The sequence below is a fragment of the Oryctolagus cuniculus genome, chromosome 2 (genome assembly GCF_051225735.1).
Source record: "Oryctolagus cuniculus isolate XC-2025 breed Fujian yellow rabbit chromosome 2, ASM5122573v1, whole genome shotgun sequence".
Classification (NCBI taxonomy): domain Eukaryota; kingdom Metazoa; phylum Chordata; class Mammalia; order Lagomorpha; family Leporidae; genus Oryctolagus; species Oryctolagus cuniculus.
In genome coordinates this window covers 56,229,630-56,251,270 of record NC_142868.1, presented here as the reverse complement: position 1 = coordinate 56,251,270, position 21,641 = coordinate 56,229,630, and the positions used below count along the sequence as shown (strand labels likewise).

Below are 21,641 nucleotides of genomic sequence, written 5' to 3'. Positions count from 1 at the left end.
AAGGGGCTTCCATAGCCTTGGAAACTCATGACTGGTGCATAGGGAGATTACTGATGCCATAAACAGGAGTGTCAATTTGTAAAGTCAACAACAGGAGTCACTGTGCACTTACTCCTCATGTAGGATCTCTGTCCTTAATGTGCTGTACATTGAGGCTTAATGCTATAATGAGTACTCAAACAGTATATTTCACTTTGTGTTTCTATGGGGGTGCAAACTGTTGAAATCTTTACTTAATGTATACTAAACTGATCTTCTGGTTAAAAAAAAAAGAAGAAATTAGCAATTCCCAACTTGACTCTAACTGGGATTAAAAATGACAATAGGTCTGATCTGATTTCATCATCATTTAAAAAATCATCTATTATTTTTCACTTTATGTTTCTGTGTGGGAGCAAACTGTTGAAATCTTTACTTAATGTATGCTAAACTGATCGTCTGTATATAAAGAGAATTGAAAATGAATCCTCATGTGAATGGAAGGGTAGAGGGAATGGGAAAGGGGAGGGTTGCGGGTGGGAGGGACGTTATGGGGGGGAAGCCATTGTAATCCATAAGCTGTACTTTGGAAATTTATATTCATTAAATAAAAGTTAAAAAAAAGAAAAAAAAGAAAATAGGAATTTTTTTAATTTAAAAAATTTTTTTGAACTTTTATTTAGTAAATATTTTCCAAAGTACAGTTTATGGATTACAATGGCTTTTTCCCGCCCATAACTTCCCTCCCACCTGCATCCCTCCCATCTCCCGCTCCCTCTCCCATTCCATTCACATCAAGATTCATTTTCAATTATCTTCATATACAGAAGATTGATTTAGTATATATTAAATAACGATTTCATCAGTTTGCACCCACACAGAACATAAAGTGTAAAATACTGTTTGAGTACTAGTTATAGCATTAACTCACATTGGACAACACATTAAGGACAGAGATCCCACATGAGGAGTAAGTACACAGTGACTCCTGTTGTTGACTTAATAATTTGACACTCTTGTTTATGGCATCAGTAATCTCCCTAGGCTCTTGCCATGAGTTGCCAAGGCTATGGAAGCCTTTTGAGTTTGCTAACTTCGATCTTATTTAGACAAGGTCATAGTCAAAATGGAAGTTCTCTCCTCCCTTCAGAGAAAGGTACCTCCTTTGTTGGCCTGTTCTTTCTACTGGGATCTCACTCCCAGAGATCTTTCATTTAGGTCTTCTTCTTTTTTTTGCCAGAGTGTCTTGGCTTTCCATGCCTAAAATACTCTCATGGGCTCTTCAGCCAGATCCAAGTGCCTTAAGGGCTGATTCTGAGGCCAGAGTGCTGTTTAGGACATCTGCCATTCCATGAGTCTGCTGTGTATCCCACTTCCCATGTTGGATCATTCTCTCCCTTTTTTATTCTATCAGTTAGTATTCACAGACACTAGTCTTGTTTGTGTGATTATTCTTAAATATTTGATTTTTTTGTGGCTCTTGTGAATGGAATTTCTTGCTTAATTTCTCTTTCACTGAGTTTATTTAGTGTATTAAAAATGCTGATTTTTGGATGTTTGTTTTGTACTCTGTAACTTTATTGAATTAGTTTATCAGTTTTAACAGCTTTTTGGTAAGTGTTGAGGTTTTTCCATATACAACATTATGTCACCTCCAATCATGGATATTATTACGTCTGTTTTCCAGTTTTGATGCCTTTTATTTCTTCCTCTTCCCTAATTGCTCTTGCCAGTCCTTCCAATGCTATATTGAATGAAAGTTGTGAAAGTGGACATCCTTGCCTTGTTTCCCCCCTGATCTGAGGGGAAATGATTTCAGCTTTTCTCCATTCAGTATGAATGTTGTTGGTTTCTTATATACGAACTTTATAATTTTGAGATATGTTCCTACTATACCTAATTTCTTGAGTCTTTTTATCATGAAGGGAAGACTTTTATATAAAATACTTTGATACATAATTAAAATGTATGTTGAGGCAAAATCAGAAGTCTATAGATTGTTTAGAAATGCTGAACGAAGACAGAAAGGTTTTTTTTGGTTTTTTTTTTTTTTTTTTTTTTTTTTGGGACAGGCAGAGTGGACAGTGAGAGAGAGAGAGAGAGAGAGACAGAGGAAGGTCTTCCTTCACCGTTGGTTCACCCTCCAATGGCCGCTGCAGCTGGCGCACCGTGCTGATCCAAAGCCAGGAGCCAGGTGCCTGTCCTGGTCTCCCATGTAGGTGCAGGTCCCAAGGATTCGGGCCATCCTCCACTGCACTCCCTGGCCATAGCAGAGAGCTGGACTGGAAGAGGGGAAACCAGGACAGAATCCAGCGCCCCGACCAGGACTAGAACCCTGTGTGCCGGCACTGCAGGCAGATGATTAGCCTATTGAGCTGCGGCGCCAGCCAACAGAAAGATTTTTAATAAGAAAATTATGTGAAGAGAACTGCACTTCAATAATATCAATCTGTCAGAAATGTTTGGAATGAATTGCAGAAAAGAACACCAAGTATAAGCTATTTATAAGGCAATTAAATAGCCAAAGTTGAGATAGTTCAACTTTTGTCTAGAATAGTGACAACTGGAATTGAAAGGAGAAGATTGGAAAAAAAAAAAAAAACTATTAGGTAGATGTATGTTATTCTCAAGGTCCTAACTCACATGTTGGGTAGTGTTCAGTTGCATATTTTACTGTGATAAGAACACTTAATACTAGTAATACTTCCTTAAAAACATTTAATGTTCATGTTTAATAGTACTTACTGTTATATTAGGTATACTACAAATCTCTAGAGCTTATTCATCTTCCTGACTAATTAGTAACTTATCATTTCCCTCTTTCCTTGTCCCTAGAAACCATTCCACTCTTTGATTCTATAAATTTGACTATTTTAGGTGCTTCGTATAAATGGAAGCATAAAGTATGCATCTTTCTGTGCTTGACTTATTCACTTAGCAGAATACCTTCAAGCTTCATTCACTGATCCTGTGGGGGAAGCAGGAAACACAGCAGGCTCATAGAATGGCAAATGCCCTAAACAGCACTCCAGCCTCTGAATCAACCCTTGGGGCATTCGGATCTGGCTAAAAGGCCCATGAGAGTCTCACAGGCATGGAAAGCCAAGATACTGTGGCAAAAACGACTTGAATGAAAGATCTCGGTGAATGAGATCCCAGCAGAAAAAACAGGCCATCAAAGAAGGAGGCACCTTTCTCTGAAGGGAGGAAGGAACCTCCACTGTAATATGGCCTTGACTAAATAAGTTCAGAGTTGGTGAACTCAAGAGGCTTCCATAGCCTTGACAGCTCATGGCAAGAGCCTCAGGTGATTACTGACATTACAAATAAGAGTGTCAATTGTTAAATCAACAACGGGAGTCACTGTGCACCTGCTCCCCACCTAGGATCTCTGTCCTTTATGTGTTATACTATGAGAATTAACCATAAAACTACTAGTCAAACAGTACTCTATATCTTGTGTGGTTGTATGAGTTCAGTCTGTTGAAATCTTTGCTTAGTATATACTAAGTTGATCTTCTGTATATAAAAATAATTGAAAATGAATCCTGATGAAGAGTGGGATGGGAGAGGGAATGGGAGATGGGATGGCTGCGGGTGGGGTGGAGGTTATGGGGGAAAAAGCCACAACAATGCAAAAGTTGCACTTTGTAAATTTACATTCATTAAATAAAAATAAATAAATAAATAAAGGAAAAGAGTCATTCACATTATCACCTATAACAGAAATTCTCTTTTTCGAGACTGTAAAGAATTCCAGGTCTTAGCTATTGTGAATTGAGCTGCAATAAACATTAGGGTGCAGACCTTTTTTTTGTTTGCCAATTTAAATTCCTTTGGGTAAATTCCAAGGAGTGGGATGGCTGGGTCGAACGGTAGGGTTATCTTCAGGTTTCTGAGGAATCTCCAGACTGACTTCCATAGTGGCTTGACCAGTTTGCATTCCCACCAACAGTGGGTTAGTGTCCCTTTTTCCCCACATCCTCGCCAGCATCTGTTGTTGGTAGATTTCTGCATATGAGCCATTCTAACCGGGGTGAGGTGAAACCTCATTGTGGTTTTGATTTGCATTTCCCTGATTGCCAATGACCTTGAACATTTTTTCATGTGCCTGTTGGCCATTTGGATTTCCTCTTTTGAAAAATGTCTATTGAGGTCCTTGGCCCATCTCTTAAGTGGGTTGTTGGTTTTGCCCATCAACGATAGACTGGATAAAGAAATTATGGGATATGTACTCTTTAGAATACTATACCGCAGTAAGAAACAACGAAATCCAGTCATTTGCAACAAAATGGAGGAATCTGGAACACATCATGCTGAGTGAAATAAGCCAGTCCCAAAGGGACAAATACCATATGTTCTCCCTGATCGGTGACGACTGACTGAACACCAAGAGGGAAACCTGTTGGAGTGAGGTGGACACTATGGGAAATGGTGGCTTGATCAGCATAGCCCTGACTGTTAATGAACAACTAAATACATTATCCCTCTTAGTAGTTTTTTTTTATCTGTTCTACTTAATATGACTGGTTTAGATCTGTAATTGATGCACAGTTATTCTTAAGTGTTGAAAATTAACTGAAATGTGATCCCTGTTGAACATGGTGGTGGGAATGGGAGAGGGAAGAGATGTATAATTTGGGACATGCTCAGGCTGACTTGCCCCAAGTGGTGGAGTTGGAAGCATACCAGGGGATTCCAATTCAATCCCATCGAGGTGGCATGTACCAATGCCATCGCACTGTTCCAGGTGATCAGTTTCAGTTCACAGTTGGTCATGGTGGAGGGACTGGGAGTCAAAGGGAGCACATAGACAAGTCTAGTACCTGCTAACGCTAACTGATGGAGTAAATAAAGGGGAGAGTGATCCAACATGGGAAGTGAGATACTCAGCAGAATCATAGAATGGCAGATGTCCTAAATAGCACTCTGGCCTCAGAATCAGCCCTAAAGGCATTCGGAGCTGGCTGAAAAGCTCATGAGAGTATTTCAGGCATGGAAAGCCAAGACACTCTGGCAAAAGATCTCTGCGAGTGAGATCCCAGTGGAAAGAACAGGCCATCAAAGAGGGAGGTGCCTTTCTCTGAAGGGAGGAGAGAACCTCCACTTTGACTATGACCTTGTCTAAACAAGATAAGAGTCGGAGAACTCAGAGGGCTTCCATAGCCTTGGAAACTCATGACTGGAGCATAGGGAGATTACTGATGCCATAGACAGGAGTGTCAATTGGTAAAGTCAACAACAGGAGTCACTGTGCACTTACTCCTCATGTAGGATCTCTGTCCTTAATGTGCTGTACATTGAGATTTAATGCTATAACGAGTACTCAAACAATATATTTCACTTTGTGTTTCTATGGGGGTGCAAACTGTTGAAATCCTTACTTAATGCATACTAAACTGATCCTCTGTAAAAAAAAAAAAAAAAAAAAAAAAAAAAAAAAAAAAAGAAAGAAAGAAATTATCAATTCCCAACTTGACTCTCACTGGGATTAAACATGACAATAGGTCTGCTCTGATTTCATCATCATTTAAAAAAATCATCTATTATTTTTCACTTTATGTTTCTGTGTGGGAGCAAACTGTTGAAATCCATACTTAATGTATACTAAGCTGATCTTCTGTATATTAAGATAATCGAAAATGAATCTTGATGTGAATGGAAGGGGAGAGGGAGTGGGAAAGGGGAGGGTTGTGGGTGGGAGGGACGGTATGGGGGGAAAGCCATTGTAATCCATAAGTCGTACTTTGGAAATTTATATGCATTAAATAAAAGTTTAAAAAAAAAAAAAAAGAATTCCATTGTATTTATATGCCAATTTTATTTTTCCACTCATCTATCAACAGATATCTAGACTGTTTTCACATTTTAACTATCATGAATAGTGCTACAATTAATATAGAAATGCTATATCAAGATCCTGATTCCAATTGTTTTGGATAACTTTTCAGAGTGAGATTGCTAATTCATATTATAGGTGTATTTTTACTTTTTGAGGAAGCTCTTTACCATTTTCCATACTGAGTGAACCACTTTGCATTTCCACCAGTAGTGTGAAAAGGTTCCAATTTTGTTCACATTCTCAGTAATACGTGTCTTTTGGTATTTTTTTTCATAATGTCCATCTTGACTATTGCGAGGTGGTATCTCATTTTGGTTTTGATTTGCATTTCCATGATAATTAATTATGTTCAGCATATCTTCACATACCTGTTGGACTTTTGTATGCCTTCTTTGGAAAAAATGCTTAAGTCCTTAATTCATTTTTAAGTTGAACTATAAGACTTTTTCACTATTGAGTTTTTTTAATTTCTTATGTATTTTGGAGATTATCCTCAACTCAAAATAGGGTATCTACAAAAAACTTATAGTTAATATTATAACTAACGGAGAAAGATTGAGTGACATTCAGCATTGGACTGGAAGTTAAAGTCAATTCAGTAAGGCATTAAAAAGAATTACCAGACATCCAGACTAGAAAAGGAAGATGCTGCCTCTGTTTACTGACAGAATAATCCTTTATGCAGAAAATTCTTCAAAAATTACCAAAAAAATAAATAAAATAAACTATTAAATTAAGAAATGTGCTCAGCAAAATTTCTGGATATAAGATCAATACACCAAAAATCAATTTTATTTATATATACTAACCGTGAATAATTAGAAATTAAATTTTTTAAAATACATTTAATATGCAAAAAAGAATTTTGATCTATATCTCATAAAAAAAAACACAAAATTAACTCAAAATTGATTGTAGCTGTAAATGTAAAAACTAAAACAAGAAAACTCCTAGAAAAAAAGCATTTCATCTTGGATTAGGAAAGGATTTCTTACATATGATATAGAGCATTTGGAACTTTCTTTTTTTTTAAGATTTATTTATTTATTTATTTGAAAGTCAGAGTTACACAGAGAGAGGAGAGGCAGAGAGAGAGAGAGAGAGTCTTCCATCCGCTGGTTCACACCCCAACTGGCCACAAAGGCCAGAGCTAAGCCAATCCTAAGCCAGGAGCTAGGAGCTCCTTCCAGGTCTCCCACGTGGGTTTAGGGGCCCAAGGATTTGGGCCATCTTCCACTGCTTTCGCAGGCTATGGCAGAGAGCTGGATCGAAAATGGAGCAGCTGGGTCTCGAACCAGCGCCCATATAGGATGCCAGCACCTCAGGCCAGGGCATCAACCCACTGCGCCACAGCACCGGCCTCAGCATTTGGAACTTTCATACAACTGTAGTTCCGTGTAAAACGGTACAACCCCATAGGGAAATTGTTTGAATAAAGACTTTAAGTTAAACATGTAGCATATTGTGTGATTCAGCTATTCTATTCATTATATTTGTCCCAAATAAATAAAATTACATGCTTGCAATGTGAATACTTGTGGTAGATTCACCCATAAAACTAAGAATTGGAGATAACCAATTAATTCATGTTTATCAATAATTCAATGGATTTTTATTGTTATGAACTGAATGTTTGTGTTCCCTCAAAATTACTATGCTGAAGCCCTAACACACAATGTGATGACATCTGGAATTGGGGCCTTTGAGAGGCAGAGTTATATAATGCCCTGTGAGTGGAGGTCTCATTGTAAAATGAGGGACCTTATAAGAAAGAGTAAACCGAGCCGGCGCCGTGGCTCAATAGGCTAATCCTCCACCTTGCGGCGCCGGCACACCGGGTTCTAGTCCCGGTTGGGGCGCCGGATTCTGTCCCGGTTGCCCCTCTTCCAGGCCAGCTCTCTGCTATGGCCAGGGAGTGCAGTGGAGGATGGCCCAGGTGCTTGGGCCCTGCACCCCATGGGAGACCAGGAAAAGCACCTGGCTCCTGGCTCCTGCCAGGATCAGCGCGGTGCGCCGGCTGCAGCGGCAGCCATTGGAGGGTGAACCAACGGCAAAAGGAAGACCTTTCTCTCTCTGTCTCTCTCTCTCTCACTATCCACTCTGCCTGTCAAAAAAAAAAAAAAAAAAAAAAAGAAAGAGTAAACCCCTTCTAAATGCATGCCAGGAGAAAAGGCCATATCTTCACATATCTGTGAAATACAAGAGGACGTGGTGAGAAGGCAACTGTAAGTCAGGAACAAAAGATGTAGTTTGATCTTGGATTTTCCAGAATCCAGAGTGTGAGAAATTTTCTGTTGGTTAAGCTACCCATATTATTGGCATTTCATTACGGTCCAAACAGGCTAACATATTCACGCAACAGAAAGTTACTCGGCCGGCGCCGCAGCTCACTAGGCTAATCCTCCTGTGGCGCCAGCACCCCGGGTTCTAGTCCTGGTTGGGGCACCAGATGCTGTCCTGGTTGCTCCTCTTCCAGTCCAGCTCTCTGCTGTGGCCTGGGAAGGCAGTGGAGGATGGCCCAGGTCCTTGGGCCCTGCACCTGCAAGGGAGACCAGGAGGAAGCACTTGGCTCCTGGCGCAGTGCACTGGCGCAGTGCACTGGCCGTAGCGGCCACTTGGGGGGTAAACCAGCAGAAAAAGGAAGACCTTTCTCTCTCTCTCTCTCTCTCTCTCTCTCTCTCTCTCTCACTGTCTAACTCTGCCTGTCAAAAAAAAAAAGAGATGAAAGTTACTCAGCTATAAAAAGAAATGAACTGCTAATATATGCAACAACACAGACAGATGAAGATAAAAGAAAAATTACATCAAGTGAAAGTTGAAAAAAGAGTACATATGTATGAATCCTTTTATATAAAACTCCAGGAAATGCCAACTAATCTCACAGGAACAAAAAGCAGATCACTGGTTGCCTGAGGATGGGGGAAACAGAGAGGAGCAGGAGAAATAGACCTCAAAGAGATGCAAGGAGATGTTTGGGACTAATAAATATGTTCATTATCTTTATTTAACTTTTATTTAATGAATATAAATTTCCAAAGTACAGCTTATGGAGTACAATGGCTTCCCCCCCATAACGTCCCTCCCACCCGCAACCCTCCCCTTTCCCACTCCCTCTCCCCTTCCATTCCCATCAAGATTCATTTTTGATTCTCTTTATATACAGAAGATCAGTTTAGCATACATTAAGTAAAGATTTCAACAGTTTGCTCCCACGCAGAAACATAAAGTGAAAAATATTATTTGAGTACTAGTTATAGCATTAAATCTCAATGTACAGCACACTAAGGACAGAGATCCTACATGAGGAGTAAGTGCACAGTGACTCCTGTTGTTGACTTAACAAATTGACACTCCTGTTTACGGCATCAGTAATCACCCTAGGCTCTTGTCATGAGCAGCCAAGGCTATGGAAGCCCCCTGAGTTCACTGACTCTGATCATATTTAGACAAGCCCATGGTCAAAATGGAAGTTCTCTCCTCCCTTCAGAGAAAGGTACCTCCTTCTTTGATGACCTGTTCTTTCCACTGGGATCTGACTCGCGGAGATCTTTCATTTAGGTTTTTTTTTTTCCCCCAGAGTGTCTTGGCTTTCCATGCCTGAAATACCCTCATGGGCTTTTCAGCCATGCCTTAAGGGCTATTTCTGAGGCCAGAGTGCTATTTAGGACATCTGCCATTCTATGAGTCTGCTGTGTATCTCACTTCCCATGTTGGATCATTCTCTCCCTTTTTTATTCTATCAGCTAGTATTTGTAGACACTATTCTTGTTTATGTGATCCCTTTGGTTCTTAGTCCTATCATTACGATCAATTGTGAACAGAAATTGATCACTGGGACTAGTGAGATGCATTGGTACATGCCACCTTGATGGGATTGAATTGGAATCCCCTGGTATGTTTCTAACTCTACCATTTGAGGTAAGTCAGCTTGAACATGTCCAGAATTGTTCATTATCTTGACCGTGGTAATAGTTTCACAGGTGTATGCCTATGCCAAAACTAATCAAATTGCTCATCAGAAATATGCAGTCTATTGTATGTCAATCATGCCTCAACAAATTTTAAAAAGAGAATATTATACTTCAATAAACTTTCAAAACAAAATGAATAATCAGGAAAATTCTGACAAAGAACTATAAGCAACTATATCCTACAAGATATCACACAAAATTAAAAATATTATTTGAACTGTGGTAACAAAAACATGGATGGATAAGTCTACGGAATAGAACAGAAGGTTTATAAGTAAAATTGTGTGTGTGTGTATGTGTGTTTGTGTGTAGATAGGTTTAGTATACAATAAAGGTGGAATTTCCTATCAAAGTAAAAAGGCTGCAATATATTAGGTTGAAATGTGAAGATTGGTGGTATTTTTTGAGTAGCAAGCATTTGGTTCAGCAGGTAAGTCACCACTTGGCTACCTGTGTACCTTATTGCAATGCCTGTTTTGAATCCTTGCTACTTAGCTTCCAATCCAGCTTCCTCCTAATACATAACTTGAGAGGCAGCAAGTGATGGCTGTGGCTACATTTCATATGGAAAGGAGCAATTAGATAATTCAGAACCCTTGAAGCTAATAAAAGAGAAATCTTAGGCCGGCGCCACGGCTTAATAGGCTAATCCTCCACCTGCGGTGCCGGCACACAGGGTTCTAGTCCCGGTTGGGGCGCCAGATTCTGTCCCGGTTGCCCCTCTTCCAGGCCAGCTCTCTGCTGTGGCCAGGGAGTGCAGTGGAGGATGGCCCAAGTGCTTGGGCCCTGCACCCCATGGGAGACCAGGAGAAGCACCTGGCACCTGCCTTTGGATCAGCGTGGTGTGCCGGCCGCAGTGTGCCAGCCGTGGCGGCCATTGGAGGGTGAACGAACGGCAAAAGGAATACCTTTCTCTCTGTCTCTCTCTCTCACTGTCCACTCTGCCTGTCAAAAACAAAGAGAAAAAAAAAGAAAAAGAAACTCCTGTGTCGCTCCCCGTCTTCATGGGGGAACGACACCAAACCCTGCCTAGGCTTCATATCCGAGTCACGGCACCATTATGTCGCTCCCCCTCTTCGTGGAGGAACGACACTAAACCCTGCGCTGTTCTTTCGTCTGCTCGGCCCTCCCCGGGTTTGCTGCTGGTTCTTCCCGGGTTGGCTACTATCCCTTCCACCTCCGTGGAAGGGCAGTTCCCCCTGGCCGCATTCCCCACTTCCGCAGGGGAGCGGCACACCGCCGGCCGGCTCTTCTCGGGGGCTGCACAGGTGTTCCCTCAGCTAGATGTTTCCCATAGATGTTCCCGGTGCATGCCGTCTCTCTCCTCCTTTATAGTCCTCCTCCGCCAATCCTAACTCGGCTGCCCACACGCCGAGTACGCTGCTCTCCTCCAATCAGGAGCAAGTCCTACAGTTTATTAGTTGAACTGGAGGCAGCTGTGCGGAAGCTGTTTACTTCTCTCCCAGCGCCATATTGTGGGAGAGCAGATGCATAGAATAAGTCCTAATTCGAGTAACTTAGTCTAGTCCGGATTGCTCCCCACACTCCTGGATCCTGGATCCTGGTTCCTTGCTAAGGCCAGGCCCAGCCCTAGGCCATTACAGCCATCTAGGGAGTGAACCAGTGGATGGGAGATTTCTCTGTCTCTCCTTCTCTCTCTCTCTGCAACTCTGAATTTCAAATACATAAATAAATCTTTAAAAAAAAAAAGTTGGGGCTTAGTTGTGGCATAGTAGGTTAAGCCACAGCCTGAAATGCTGACATCCCCTATGGGCACCGGTTCAAGTCCCTGCTGCTCCACTTTCCATTCAGCTTCCTGCTAATGCACGTGGGAAAGCATTGGAGGATAGCCCAAGTACTTGGACCCTTGCACCCACGTGGGAGACCTGGATGAAGCTCCTGGTTCCTGGATATGGCCTTGTCTAGTCCCAGCTGTTTCAGCCTTTTGGGGAGAGACCAGAGGATGGAAGATCTCTCTCTCTTTCTCTCTCTCTCTCTATTTCTGAATCTCTGCCTCTCAAATAAATAAAATAAATCTTTTTTAAAAAATTAATTGCTGTTTACACACAAAACATTGTTTCTGACTGGATATTCATGTATACTAAATACATTTAAAGCACTTAAAAAGTAGTTAAGCCAGAGAGAGCCATCAAGTGCTATCATAGGCATGTGTGTGAATCCACATTACACTGAAATCACATAATTCAGCTTTTATCCACTTTCAATTTTCTTGAGGTATAATCTAGCAGTGTGTGAAACCAATTGATTCTTTTATTTTTTTCTAACACCATGCCACAAATCCCTGGAGACACACTGCATGTATTTTCCCCACTTTACCTACAAAATAAATGGACCAGAGCTCAACTCATTTTAACAATGTGGATTACAGAATGGTTAAGTCAGTCACCACAACGAGAGGTGATCACGAAGACTGCTGAAATAAGTAGATCCGGCTTGCCCTAACATATGGGCACAGCGGAGCTGGAACTGCAGTCACAGACCAGGAGGGCTGACCACACTGAAACCAGAGCCTTACCTCTGCAAGCCATTCACAAAACTCGACCGATGGTAATTAATTCATGATTAGTTCATTTCAGCTAATATATGAACCTAAGCTTTTGCTGAGTGATGTAATATTTCAAAAGTAAGACTGTGCAATGGAATTTATTGGACTTCCTGAAATCACCAATGTAATTGTTTTTGCTGTTCACATATTAGGCATAGTCTCAGGGGGAAAAGTTGATTCTTCTCATGTAATACTCTTTCCCCAAAGTTTGAAAGTCTGTCATCTTTCTCAATATACTCACTTCGTTAAATAGTTTACAGCTTGCAAGAGGGTCACAAAAGTCTGAGTAACAAAATGACTGTCCTGACAGATTTAGACAATAAAACCACCAGATTGTTATATAAATGTTTTTCTCAGAGGCTATTTCTGAAACACATACTAAATGCAAATATTGAAACACCTGCGTGCCAAGCACAACTCTTTTAGCAGATGTTAATCCCTGTGCGTTTAACCGATGGATTTAGATCACATAAATGTAACTTACCCCCTCCTGACTATCTTGGAAAACTACCAACTGCCTTATTTCAGTTGACAAAGAAACCGTTACTCCCTGCATGATAGTTTCAGTTTTATATTTGATAATGGAAATACCTGAAAAAGCAAACAAAAAAATAAGAAAAGCCAACTTGGAACTCAGGCAATCTCTTTATAACACATATGAGATAATTATGTAATTTGTTTATCCTTAGCATGGAAAATTTGCAAAGATGAATAAGGTCACAAAACTTTCTACAGTCCTGAAAATGAAAAGGTTAGATTTAATCCATTACTTACAAGTAGAAGCCACTGAAAAGCAGTCACCTTTTTCCTCCTGTTTCTGAGTCCTGGTGAGTGCTCCAGCTCACAGTTAAAACCTCCCCCACACCTTTGGGCTATTTCCTGTTTGGAATGCCTCTAAGAGATCTTTCTAGTCCTTCTCCCCTCACTGCCAAGCCTTTCCAAGCCATGAATCATCCTTTTGAGTCAACTGTTTAATAATAACAGAAATCATTCTCTTGGTACCAGACCCTGCACAAGATTGCTTGACATACATGTGCTTGACATATATTATCTAATTTAATTCTCAAATATCCCAAGAAATGGTGAGCTTTATTTTCCGCAATCACTGATAAGGCAAACCTACACAGTTTAACCTGACTCCCATAATGCTACAATCTAGACTTGATTTTTTTTATTATGTTTGTGAAAAACACAGAGAGAGAGAAAGTTCCCATCTGCAGGCTGACTCCTCAAATGCCCACAACAAGCAAGGGTGCTCAAGTCAGGAGCTGGATATTTAATCCAAGTCACCCACGTGGTCAACAGGAACCCAGCTACTTGAGCAATCATTACTGCCTTCTGGGGTTTTCATTAGCAGAAAGCTGGAATCAGGAGTCAGAACAAGGCATCAAACCCAGGCACACTGATGTGGGACATGAATGTCCCAACTGGTGGCCTAACTGCCAGGCCAAATATCTGTCCTGACAGCATGGATTACCTGTAAGTATAGCTCTCACATATCTTTTTTTTTAACTTTTATTTAGTAAATATAAATTTCCAAAGTACAGAATATGGATTACAATGGCTTCCCCCCATAACTTCCCTCCCACTCGCACCCCTCCCATTTCCCGCTCCCTCTCCCATTCCATTCACATCAAGATTCATTTTCAATTATCTTTATATACTAAAGATCGATTTAGTATATATTAAGTAAAGATTTCATCAGTTTGCACCCACACAGAAACACAAAATGTAAAATACTGTTTCAGTACTAGTTATAGTGTTACTTCACATTGGACAACACATTAAGGACAGATCCCACATGAGAAGTAAGTTTAGTGACTCCTGTTGTTGACTTAATAATTTGACACTCTTGTTTATAGCGTCAGTAATCTCCCTAGGCTCTTGTCATGAGTTGCCAAGGCTATGGAAGCCTTTTGAGTTCGCCAACTTTGATCTTATTCTGACAGGGTCATAGTCAAAGTGGAAGTTCTCTCCTCCCTTCAGAGAAAGGTACCTCCTTCTTTGATGGCCCCGTTCTCTCCACTGGGATCTCACTCCCAGAGATTTTTCATTTAGGTCTTCTTCTTTTTTTTTTCCAGAGTGTCTTGGCTTTCCATGCCTAAAATACTCTCATGGGCTCTTCAGCCAGATCTGAATGCCTTAAGGGCTGATTCTGAGGCCAGAGGCTCTCACACATCTTAAAATAAGGTATAGAGGAGATTTCTGTTTCCATTTTTCTTAAGATTTATTTTTTATTTATTTGAAAGGCAGAGTTACAGAGCGAAGGAGAGATGGCTTAACCCATTCTGCCACAACGTTGGCACCTATTTCCATTTTAAAATATATTTTGTTGGGGCCGACACTGTGGGCACAGCAGGTTAAAAGCCCTGGCCTGAGGCACCAGCATCCCATATGGGCACTGGTTCTGGTCCCGGCTGCTCCTCTTCTGATCCAGCTCTCTGCTATGGCCTGGGAAAGGAGTAGAAGATGGCCCAAGTCCTTGGGCCCCTGCACCCACATGGGAGACATGGAAGAAGCTCCTGGCTCCTGGCTTCAGATAGGTGCAGCTCTGGCTGTTGTGGCCATCTAGGGAGTGAACCAGTGGATGGAAGACCTCTCTCTGTCTCTACCTCTCTCTGTAACTCTGTCTTTCAAATAAATAAAAATAAATATTTTAAAAGTAATAAAATAAAATATATTTTGTTCTATCTTTCTACGAAATACATAGAAAAGAATAGAAAAATATTTACTGAGGTGGCCAAACTACTTCAAATACACATGTGACCTCATTCTCTGCTTCTACACCAGGAGTCTGACCAACACGACCTACACAGAGTAGATGTCTAGCTACTTTTCAAAAAATGCGGACTTGAGGCCAGTGCATTAAGCCATCACTTGTGATACTGGCATCCCATAGCAGAATGCCAGCTCACACCCTAGCTCCTCTGCTTCTGATACACTCTACTAATGTGCCAGTGAAGGCAGCAGATGACAGCCCAACTATTTGAGTCCCACCCATGTGGGAGACCCTGATGGAGTTCCAGGCTCCTGACTTCGGACTGTCTCAACCTCAGCTGTTGTGACCATTTGGGGAGCAAACTAGTGAATGGACAGAAGATCTCTAACTCCCTGTCTCCCTCTGTCACTCTGGCTTTGAAATAAATAAATGAATCTGAAAGAGAGAGGGAGAGAGAGAGAGAGAGGAAGAAGAAGAAGAAGAAGAAGAAGAAGAAGAAGAAGAAGAAGAAGAAGAAGAAGAAGAAGAAGAAGAAGAGGAGGAGGAGGAGGAGGAGGAGGAGGAGGAGGAGGAGGAGGAGGAGGAGGAGGAGGAGGAGGAGGAAGAGAAGAGAAGAGAAGAGAAGAGAAGAGAAGAGAAGAGAAGACAAGACAAGACAAGACAAGACAAGACAAGACAAGACAAGACAAGACAAGACTTGCTTGTTTGGTTCCTTCCTAGGATTTTGCCTTTCATCTTACAGCCACTTGTCTTCTTCACATTGCAAGACCTCATTTATCCAAGAAGCTCTTGGATAAAAACAGAGCCAGCTTTGTATCAAGAGTTCCTTCCATCCCCTATTTATATGATCAGAGATAAATCAACACAAGTCACCAACACACCAAAATTAAACTCCAGAAAAGTTAAGCCAAGAGTTGGCTCTAGAAATCCTGCATGCTACAGTTATGACCTCATACAAATTTTCAGATTCTTATTGTAAGAATTCTGTTTCTCAGGACTGGCACTGTGGCATAGAAGTTAAGCCTCTGCCTGCAGTGCCAGCATCCTATATGTGCACCAGTTCCAGCACCGGCTGCCTCACTTCCTATCCAGCTCCCTGCTAATGTGCCTGGGAAACCAGTAAAAAATGGCCCAAGTCCATGGACCCCTGCACCCACTTGGGAGACCTGGAAGAGACTCCTGGCTCCTAGCTTTACCCAGGCCCAGCCCTGTCCATTTCAGCCACCTGGGGAGTGAACTAGCAGGTGAAAGATTCTCTCTCTCTCTCTCTCTCTCTCCCCCTGTCTCCCTCTCTCCCTCTCTCTCCTTCTTTCTCTGTATTTTCCTTTTAAATAAATAAATCTTTTAAAAAAATTCTGTTTCTTTGGTCATGATAGCATGACAAAGTGAAATTACAGCAATTATTTTTCATTTAATTACCATGGATAGCCTTTCCAATTTTAGAGACTATAATCACGAAAAATAAATAAAGAGGAACGAGATTTGGAGCAAGCATTTGACCTAGCAGTTAAGACACCAATTGGAACATCCATATACTATATCAGAGTTCCTGGATTTGGGTCCTGGCTCCAGTGCCCATTTTAATTTCCCCCCAATGTGCACCCTGGGAGAAAGCAAGTGATGGTTCAAGTAACTGGACCCCACATGGGAAACCTGGATTGGGTTACAGGCTCCTAGCTTCATCTTGGTCCAGCCCTCAGCCATTACAGGCCTTTGAAGAGCTAACCAATGGATGGGAGCCACTGCTACTGTTGCTGCTGCTGCTGCTACTTCTTAAAATGTTGATTTTCATGAATGAATAGTATTAAAATATATGAAAAAGACTGTGAGGGTATTATTAGGACACAGTTCTTAAGTCTTTCACAGTTCTGTGTTTCTTGCAAACAGAAGTTCAAAATATCATTTTCCCAAACTAGTTTTTCAAGGATATTTGTAGAGCTGACCCCCTTGGAAGACAGAGATAATGTCTCTAGAGCAAAGCAGCAGCATGGGGACCGGTGCTGTGGCACAGCAGGTTAACCCCCTGGCCTGAAGCGCCGGCATCCCATATGGGCACTGGTTCGATATCTGGCTGCTCCACTTCCGATCCAGCTCTCTGCTATGGCCTGCGAAAGCAGTAGAAGATGGCCCAAGTCCCTGGACCCCTGCACCTGCATAGGAGACCTGGAAGAAGCTCCTGGCTCCTGGCTTCGGATCAACGCAGCTCTGGCCAATTGGGAAGTGAACAATCAGATGGAAGATCGCTCGCTCTCTCTCTCTCTCTCTCTTTCTCTCTCTCTCTCCTCTGTCTGTGTAACTCTGACTTTCAAATAACTAAAAAATAATTAAAAAAAAAAAAAAAAGCAGCAGCATGCTCACTGCCCGTAACAAAAGATTTAGCTCCTTCAGCTTAGGGTTCTCCTGTAATGCATCCCACTGCTTGGGCAGGTGTCACCAAGACCTCTCCGTGTCACCCTTTCGGGAATGAAGTTTGGGGTATTTCGCAAATGCTAATACTCTAGCTGTTGTGATTGCTTTGACTCACCAAACTGTGGCAGGCTAAATTGTTAGCTGGCTATTAGGGTAATATATCAAACCCTTCACAATCCCTAACATGTATGATTGAGACAGAGACCAATAACCACATAAAGGCCTAGAAGTAAGACTATAAGAAAAAAGTATCACCACACAGTTCTAGACAGTGTTCAGGAAGTTTGTCCTCAGTACAGCCAGATTGTGCCAACTGAGTTAATTACAGTCCAGATTTAACTTGAGGGGAATTTTTTCCTTCCAAATGCGATATAATAGAATAGTACATTTCGTTGTTATCTGTGGCAGGAAAGAATTAATTCACTTCTCTAAAAATGGAAGAAACAATAATAGCTCTGACCTATTTGTGATTTAATTGTTGCTGGCAGACAGGTAGTGAAATTTGTTACATATATATTAGTAAATTAAGATGATTTTGTGATAGAATTCTTTTATTCTGGTACATTATTATGTGTTGATGGTTTTTAAAATGTTTATTTTTAATTGACATATAGTAGTTGTAAATTTTCTTGGAGCACAGGGCAACATTTCAACAATTGTATACAATGTGTGATGATCAGATCGGGATAATTGGCATATTTATCACCTCAAACATTTATCATTTCTTTGTGTTGGGAACAGTCAAATCTTCTCTACTAGCTATTTGAAATGTTCAAATAAGTATTATTAACTGTGGTTATCCTCCTGTGCTATAGAATAACAGAAGTTATTTCTCCTATCCAACTGCACCCTGTACCTGTTAACCATCATCTCTCATACCTTTCCAGGGTCTGGTAACCACTATTCTATTCTCTACGTCATTGAGAACAACTCCGGTGTCTACATATGAGAGAGAGCATGCAGTATTTGTCTTTCTGTGCCTGACTCATTTCAGTTAATATACTCAACAGTTCCATGCATGTTGCTGCAAATGACAAAATACATATATTGATGAAGAAAACATGTGCACACATTTTCTTTATCTATTCATCCACTGATGGATATAAAAGTTGATCCAGGTGGCCGGCGCTGTGGCATAGTGGGTAAAGCTGCCGCCTGCAGTGCCAGCAACCCATATGGGCACCAGTTCAAGTCCAAGCTGTTCCACTTCCGATCCAGCTCTCTGCTATGGCCTGGGAAAGCAGTGGAAGATGGCCCAAGTCCTTGGGCCCCCACAACCACGTGGGAGACCTGGAAGAAGCTCCTGGCTCCTGGCATCGAATCAGCACAGCTCTAGCTGTTGCGACCAGCTGGGGAGTGAACCAGCATATGGAAGACCTCTCTATATCTCTGCCTCTTCTTCTCTTTCTGTGTAACTCTGACTTTCAAATAAATAAATAAGTCTTTAAAAAAAAAGTTGATCCAGTGAAGAGTGCTGCAATAAACATGCAAATGCAGATATCTCTTCAACATATTGTTTCAATTCCTTTGGATATATATCCAGTAGCAAGATTATTAATTATAAGGTAGCTCAAGTTCTATTTTTTGAAGTTTTTTTTTTTTGTTTATCAAAATCATGGTATTAATTTACATTCTCACCAGTAGTATACGAGAGCTCTTCTTTCCCTACATCCTCATCAGCATGTTTTTTTTTTTAATTTTGTTCCTTTGGTAATAACCATCCTAAGTAGAGAAAGATGACATCTTATTGTGGTTCTTACTGAATCTCCCTGATGATTCACGATGTTGAGCATTTTTTCACATACTTCTTGGCCATTTTTATGTCCTCTTTATTTTACAATCACATAAGGAAGCATTTATTTGAGATTTAATATGAAATCATACAAATAAAATTGTGTAAACACAGATCCACATTGATTTATAACACAGATATCAAAGGATAGAATAAAAATGAAGAAAACTAATTGGCAGTGTATATGTTTGGACATATTTGTGCCTTGTACACTATAAAATCTGTTACAAAATAATCATCTTAGATCCTCTTTTAAGAAATGTCTATTCAAGGGGCTGGTGCTATAGGGTAGTGGATAAAGCCACTACCTGCCATGCTGGCATCCCATATGGGTGCCGGTTCAAGTCCCAGCTGCCCCACTTCCTATCCAGTTCTCTGCCATGGCCTGAGAAAGTCAAATAAAATATTTATAAAGGCAAAGTTACACTGTAAATAAATAAATAAATCTTGAAAAAAAAAAAAGACAGAAAGAGATCTTCCAACCGCTGGTTCACTCCATAAATGGCCGCAACAGCCGGATCTGAGCCAATCTGAAGCCAGAAGCTAAGAGCTTCTTCCAGGTTTCCCACGTGGGTGCAAGGGCCCTCTACTGCTTTCCCAGATGCATTAGCAGGGACCTGGATCAGAAGTGGAGCAGCCGGGACTTGAACCGGTGTCCATATGGGATGCCTATGCTGCAGGCTAGGGCTTTAACTCACTACACCACAACGTTGGCTGCATAAATAAATCTTAAAAAGGAAAGAAAAGAAATGTCTACTCAAGTCAATCACCCATTTTTAATTTATTTGGGTTTTTTTTTTTTTTGCTGTTGAGTTGCTAAAGTTCCTTCTATATACTAGAGATAAATACTTTGTTGAATGACCAGTTTGCAAGTATTTTTTCCCATTCTATATGTTGTCTCATCACCCTGTTGATTATTTTCTTTGCTGCACAGTCTTTACTTTCATGTTGTTTCATTTGGAAATTTTTGCACTTATTTCTTTATCTTTGGAGTTATTTCCAAAAAATCATTACTCAGATCATGTCCTGAAATGTTTCTTCTATGTTTTGTTTAGTAATTTCATAGTTTGGAGTCTTACATTTAAATCTTTGTTCTGTTTTGAATCATTTTTGTATAAGGATTGATGGAGGTCTAGTTACTTTCTTCTTCATATGGATATCCAGTTTTCCCAGAACCATTTATTGAAAAGACTATCCTTTTCTTCATGTATGTTCTTGCCACCTTTGTCAAAAACCAGTTGACTATAAATACATGGATTTATTTCTGGGTTCTCTGTTCTGTTCCATTGATCTAATTGTCTGTTTTCATACTAGTATCATGCTATTTTGTTACTGTAGCTTTGTAGTATGTTTTGCAGTCAAATATTATATGCCTCCAGCTTTCTTCTTTTAGCTCAGGATTAGTTTGTCTATTCATGATCTTTTGTGATTCATAAATTACAGATCACAATTTTTTAATTAATGAAATTAGTATGTTTTTCATGTCACATTTAAAAACCTACTGCACTGTCATTGTGGCATAGTTGGTAAGACAGCCATCTGCAACACCAGCATCCCATATGGGCACAGGTTTGTGTCACAGGTGCTCCATTTCTGATCTAGCTTCATGCTAAAGACCTGAGAAAAGTAGCATTTGGGCACCTACTACCCAGGTGGAAGACTTGGATAAAGCTCCTGGCTTTGACCTGGCCCAGCCCAGGCCATTGCTGCCATCTAGGGAGTGAACAAATAAAACAGTGCTCTCTCTCTCTCTCTCTTCTCTCTCTCTCTCTCTATGTCTTTCTCTCTGGTTCACTCCCCAAATAGCCACAACAACTAGGGCTAGGCCAGGCCAAACCCAGGAGCCTGGAGATTTTTCTGGGTCTGCCACATGGGTGCAGGGGCAAAATCATTTAGGCCATCTTTACTGCTTTCCCAGATACATTAGCAGGGAGCTGGGTCAAAAGTGGGGCAGCCAGGTCTTGAATCAGCATCCATATGGGTTGCTGGCTTCACAGGGGGGTGGCTTTACCTACTACACCATAATGCCTGCACCAATAAATATTTCTTTTAAAAAATAGTTTAAGAAAAATAAAGAAAATATACTACAGGTATTTTTACAATAATGAATATCTGTTATGTCAAAGCAGTGCTTCGAAAATCAAACTAATTATTGCTAACAAAAAGTATTTCCTCCAAATTAGCCTCTGCAGTATGAAATTTGGCCTTAAACATTTCTCAAATTAGCTTCTGCAGTATGAAAATAGCTCTTAAAAGTGCCCGTGATGTTCTCAGAAGGTGAGCAGTTTTTCAAATAATTCCATTTTAAATCCTGCATGTAGATAAATGACCAAAAGCTAAATTATTTTAAATATCACGTGATT

General features: G+C 40.7%; 1 long non-coding RNA gene across 5 annotated transcripts in view; it reads right to left on the bottom strand.

Moving 5' to 3' along the window:
* Positions 1 to 21,641, bottom strand: part of LOC103345489 (uncharacterized) — a 166,552-nt gene that overhangs the window by 67,419 nt on the left and 77,492 nt on the right. For 4 of the 5 annotated variants that reach the window (XR_016229923.1, XR_016229927.1, XR_016229925.1 and 1 more), the window contains exon 1: positions 13,133 to 13,229. The exons of the other annotated variant lie outside the window; for it this stretch is intronic. This is a non-coding gene — a long non-coding RNA (uncharacterized LOC103345489). Of the gene's footprint in view, positions 1 to 13,132; positions 13,230 to 21,641 lie in introns of those variants that run through there. 5 annotated transcript variants of the gene reach the window in all.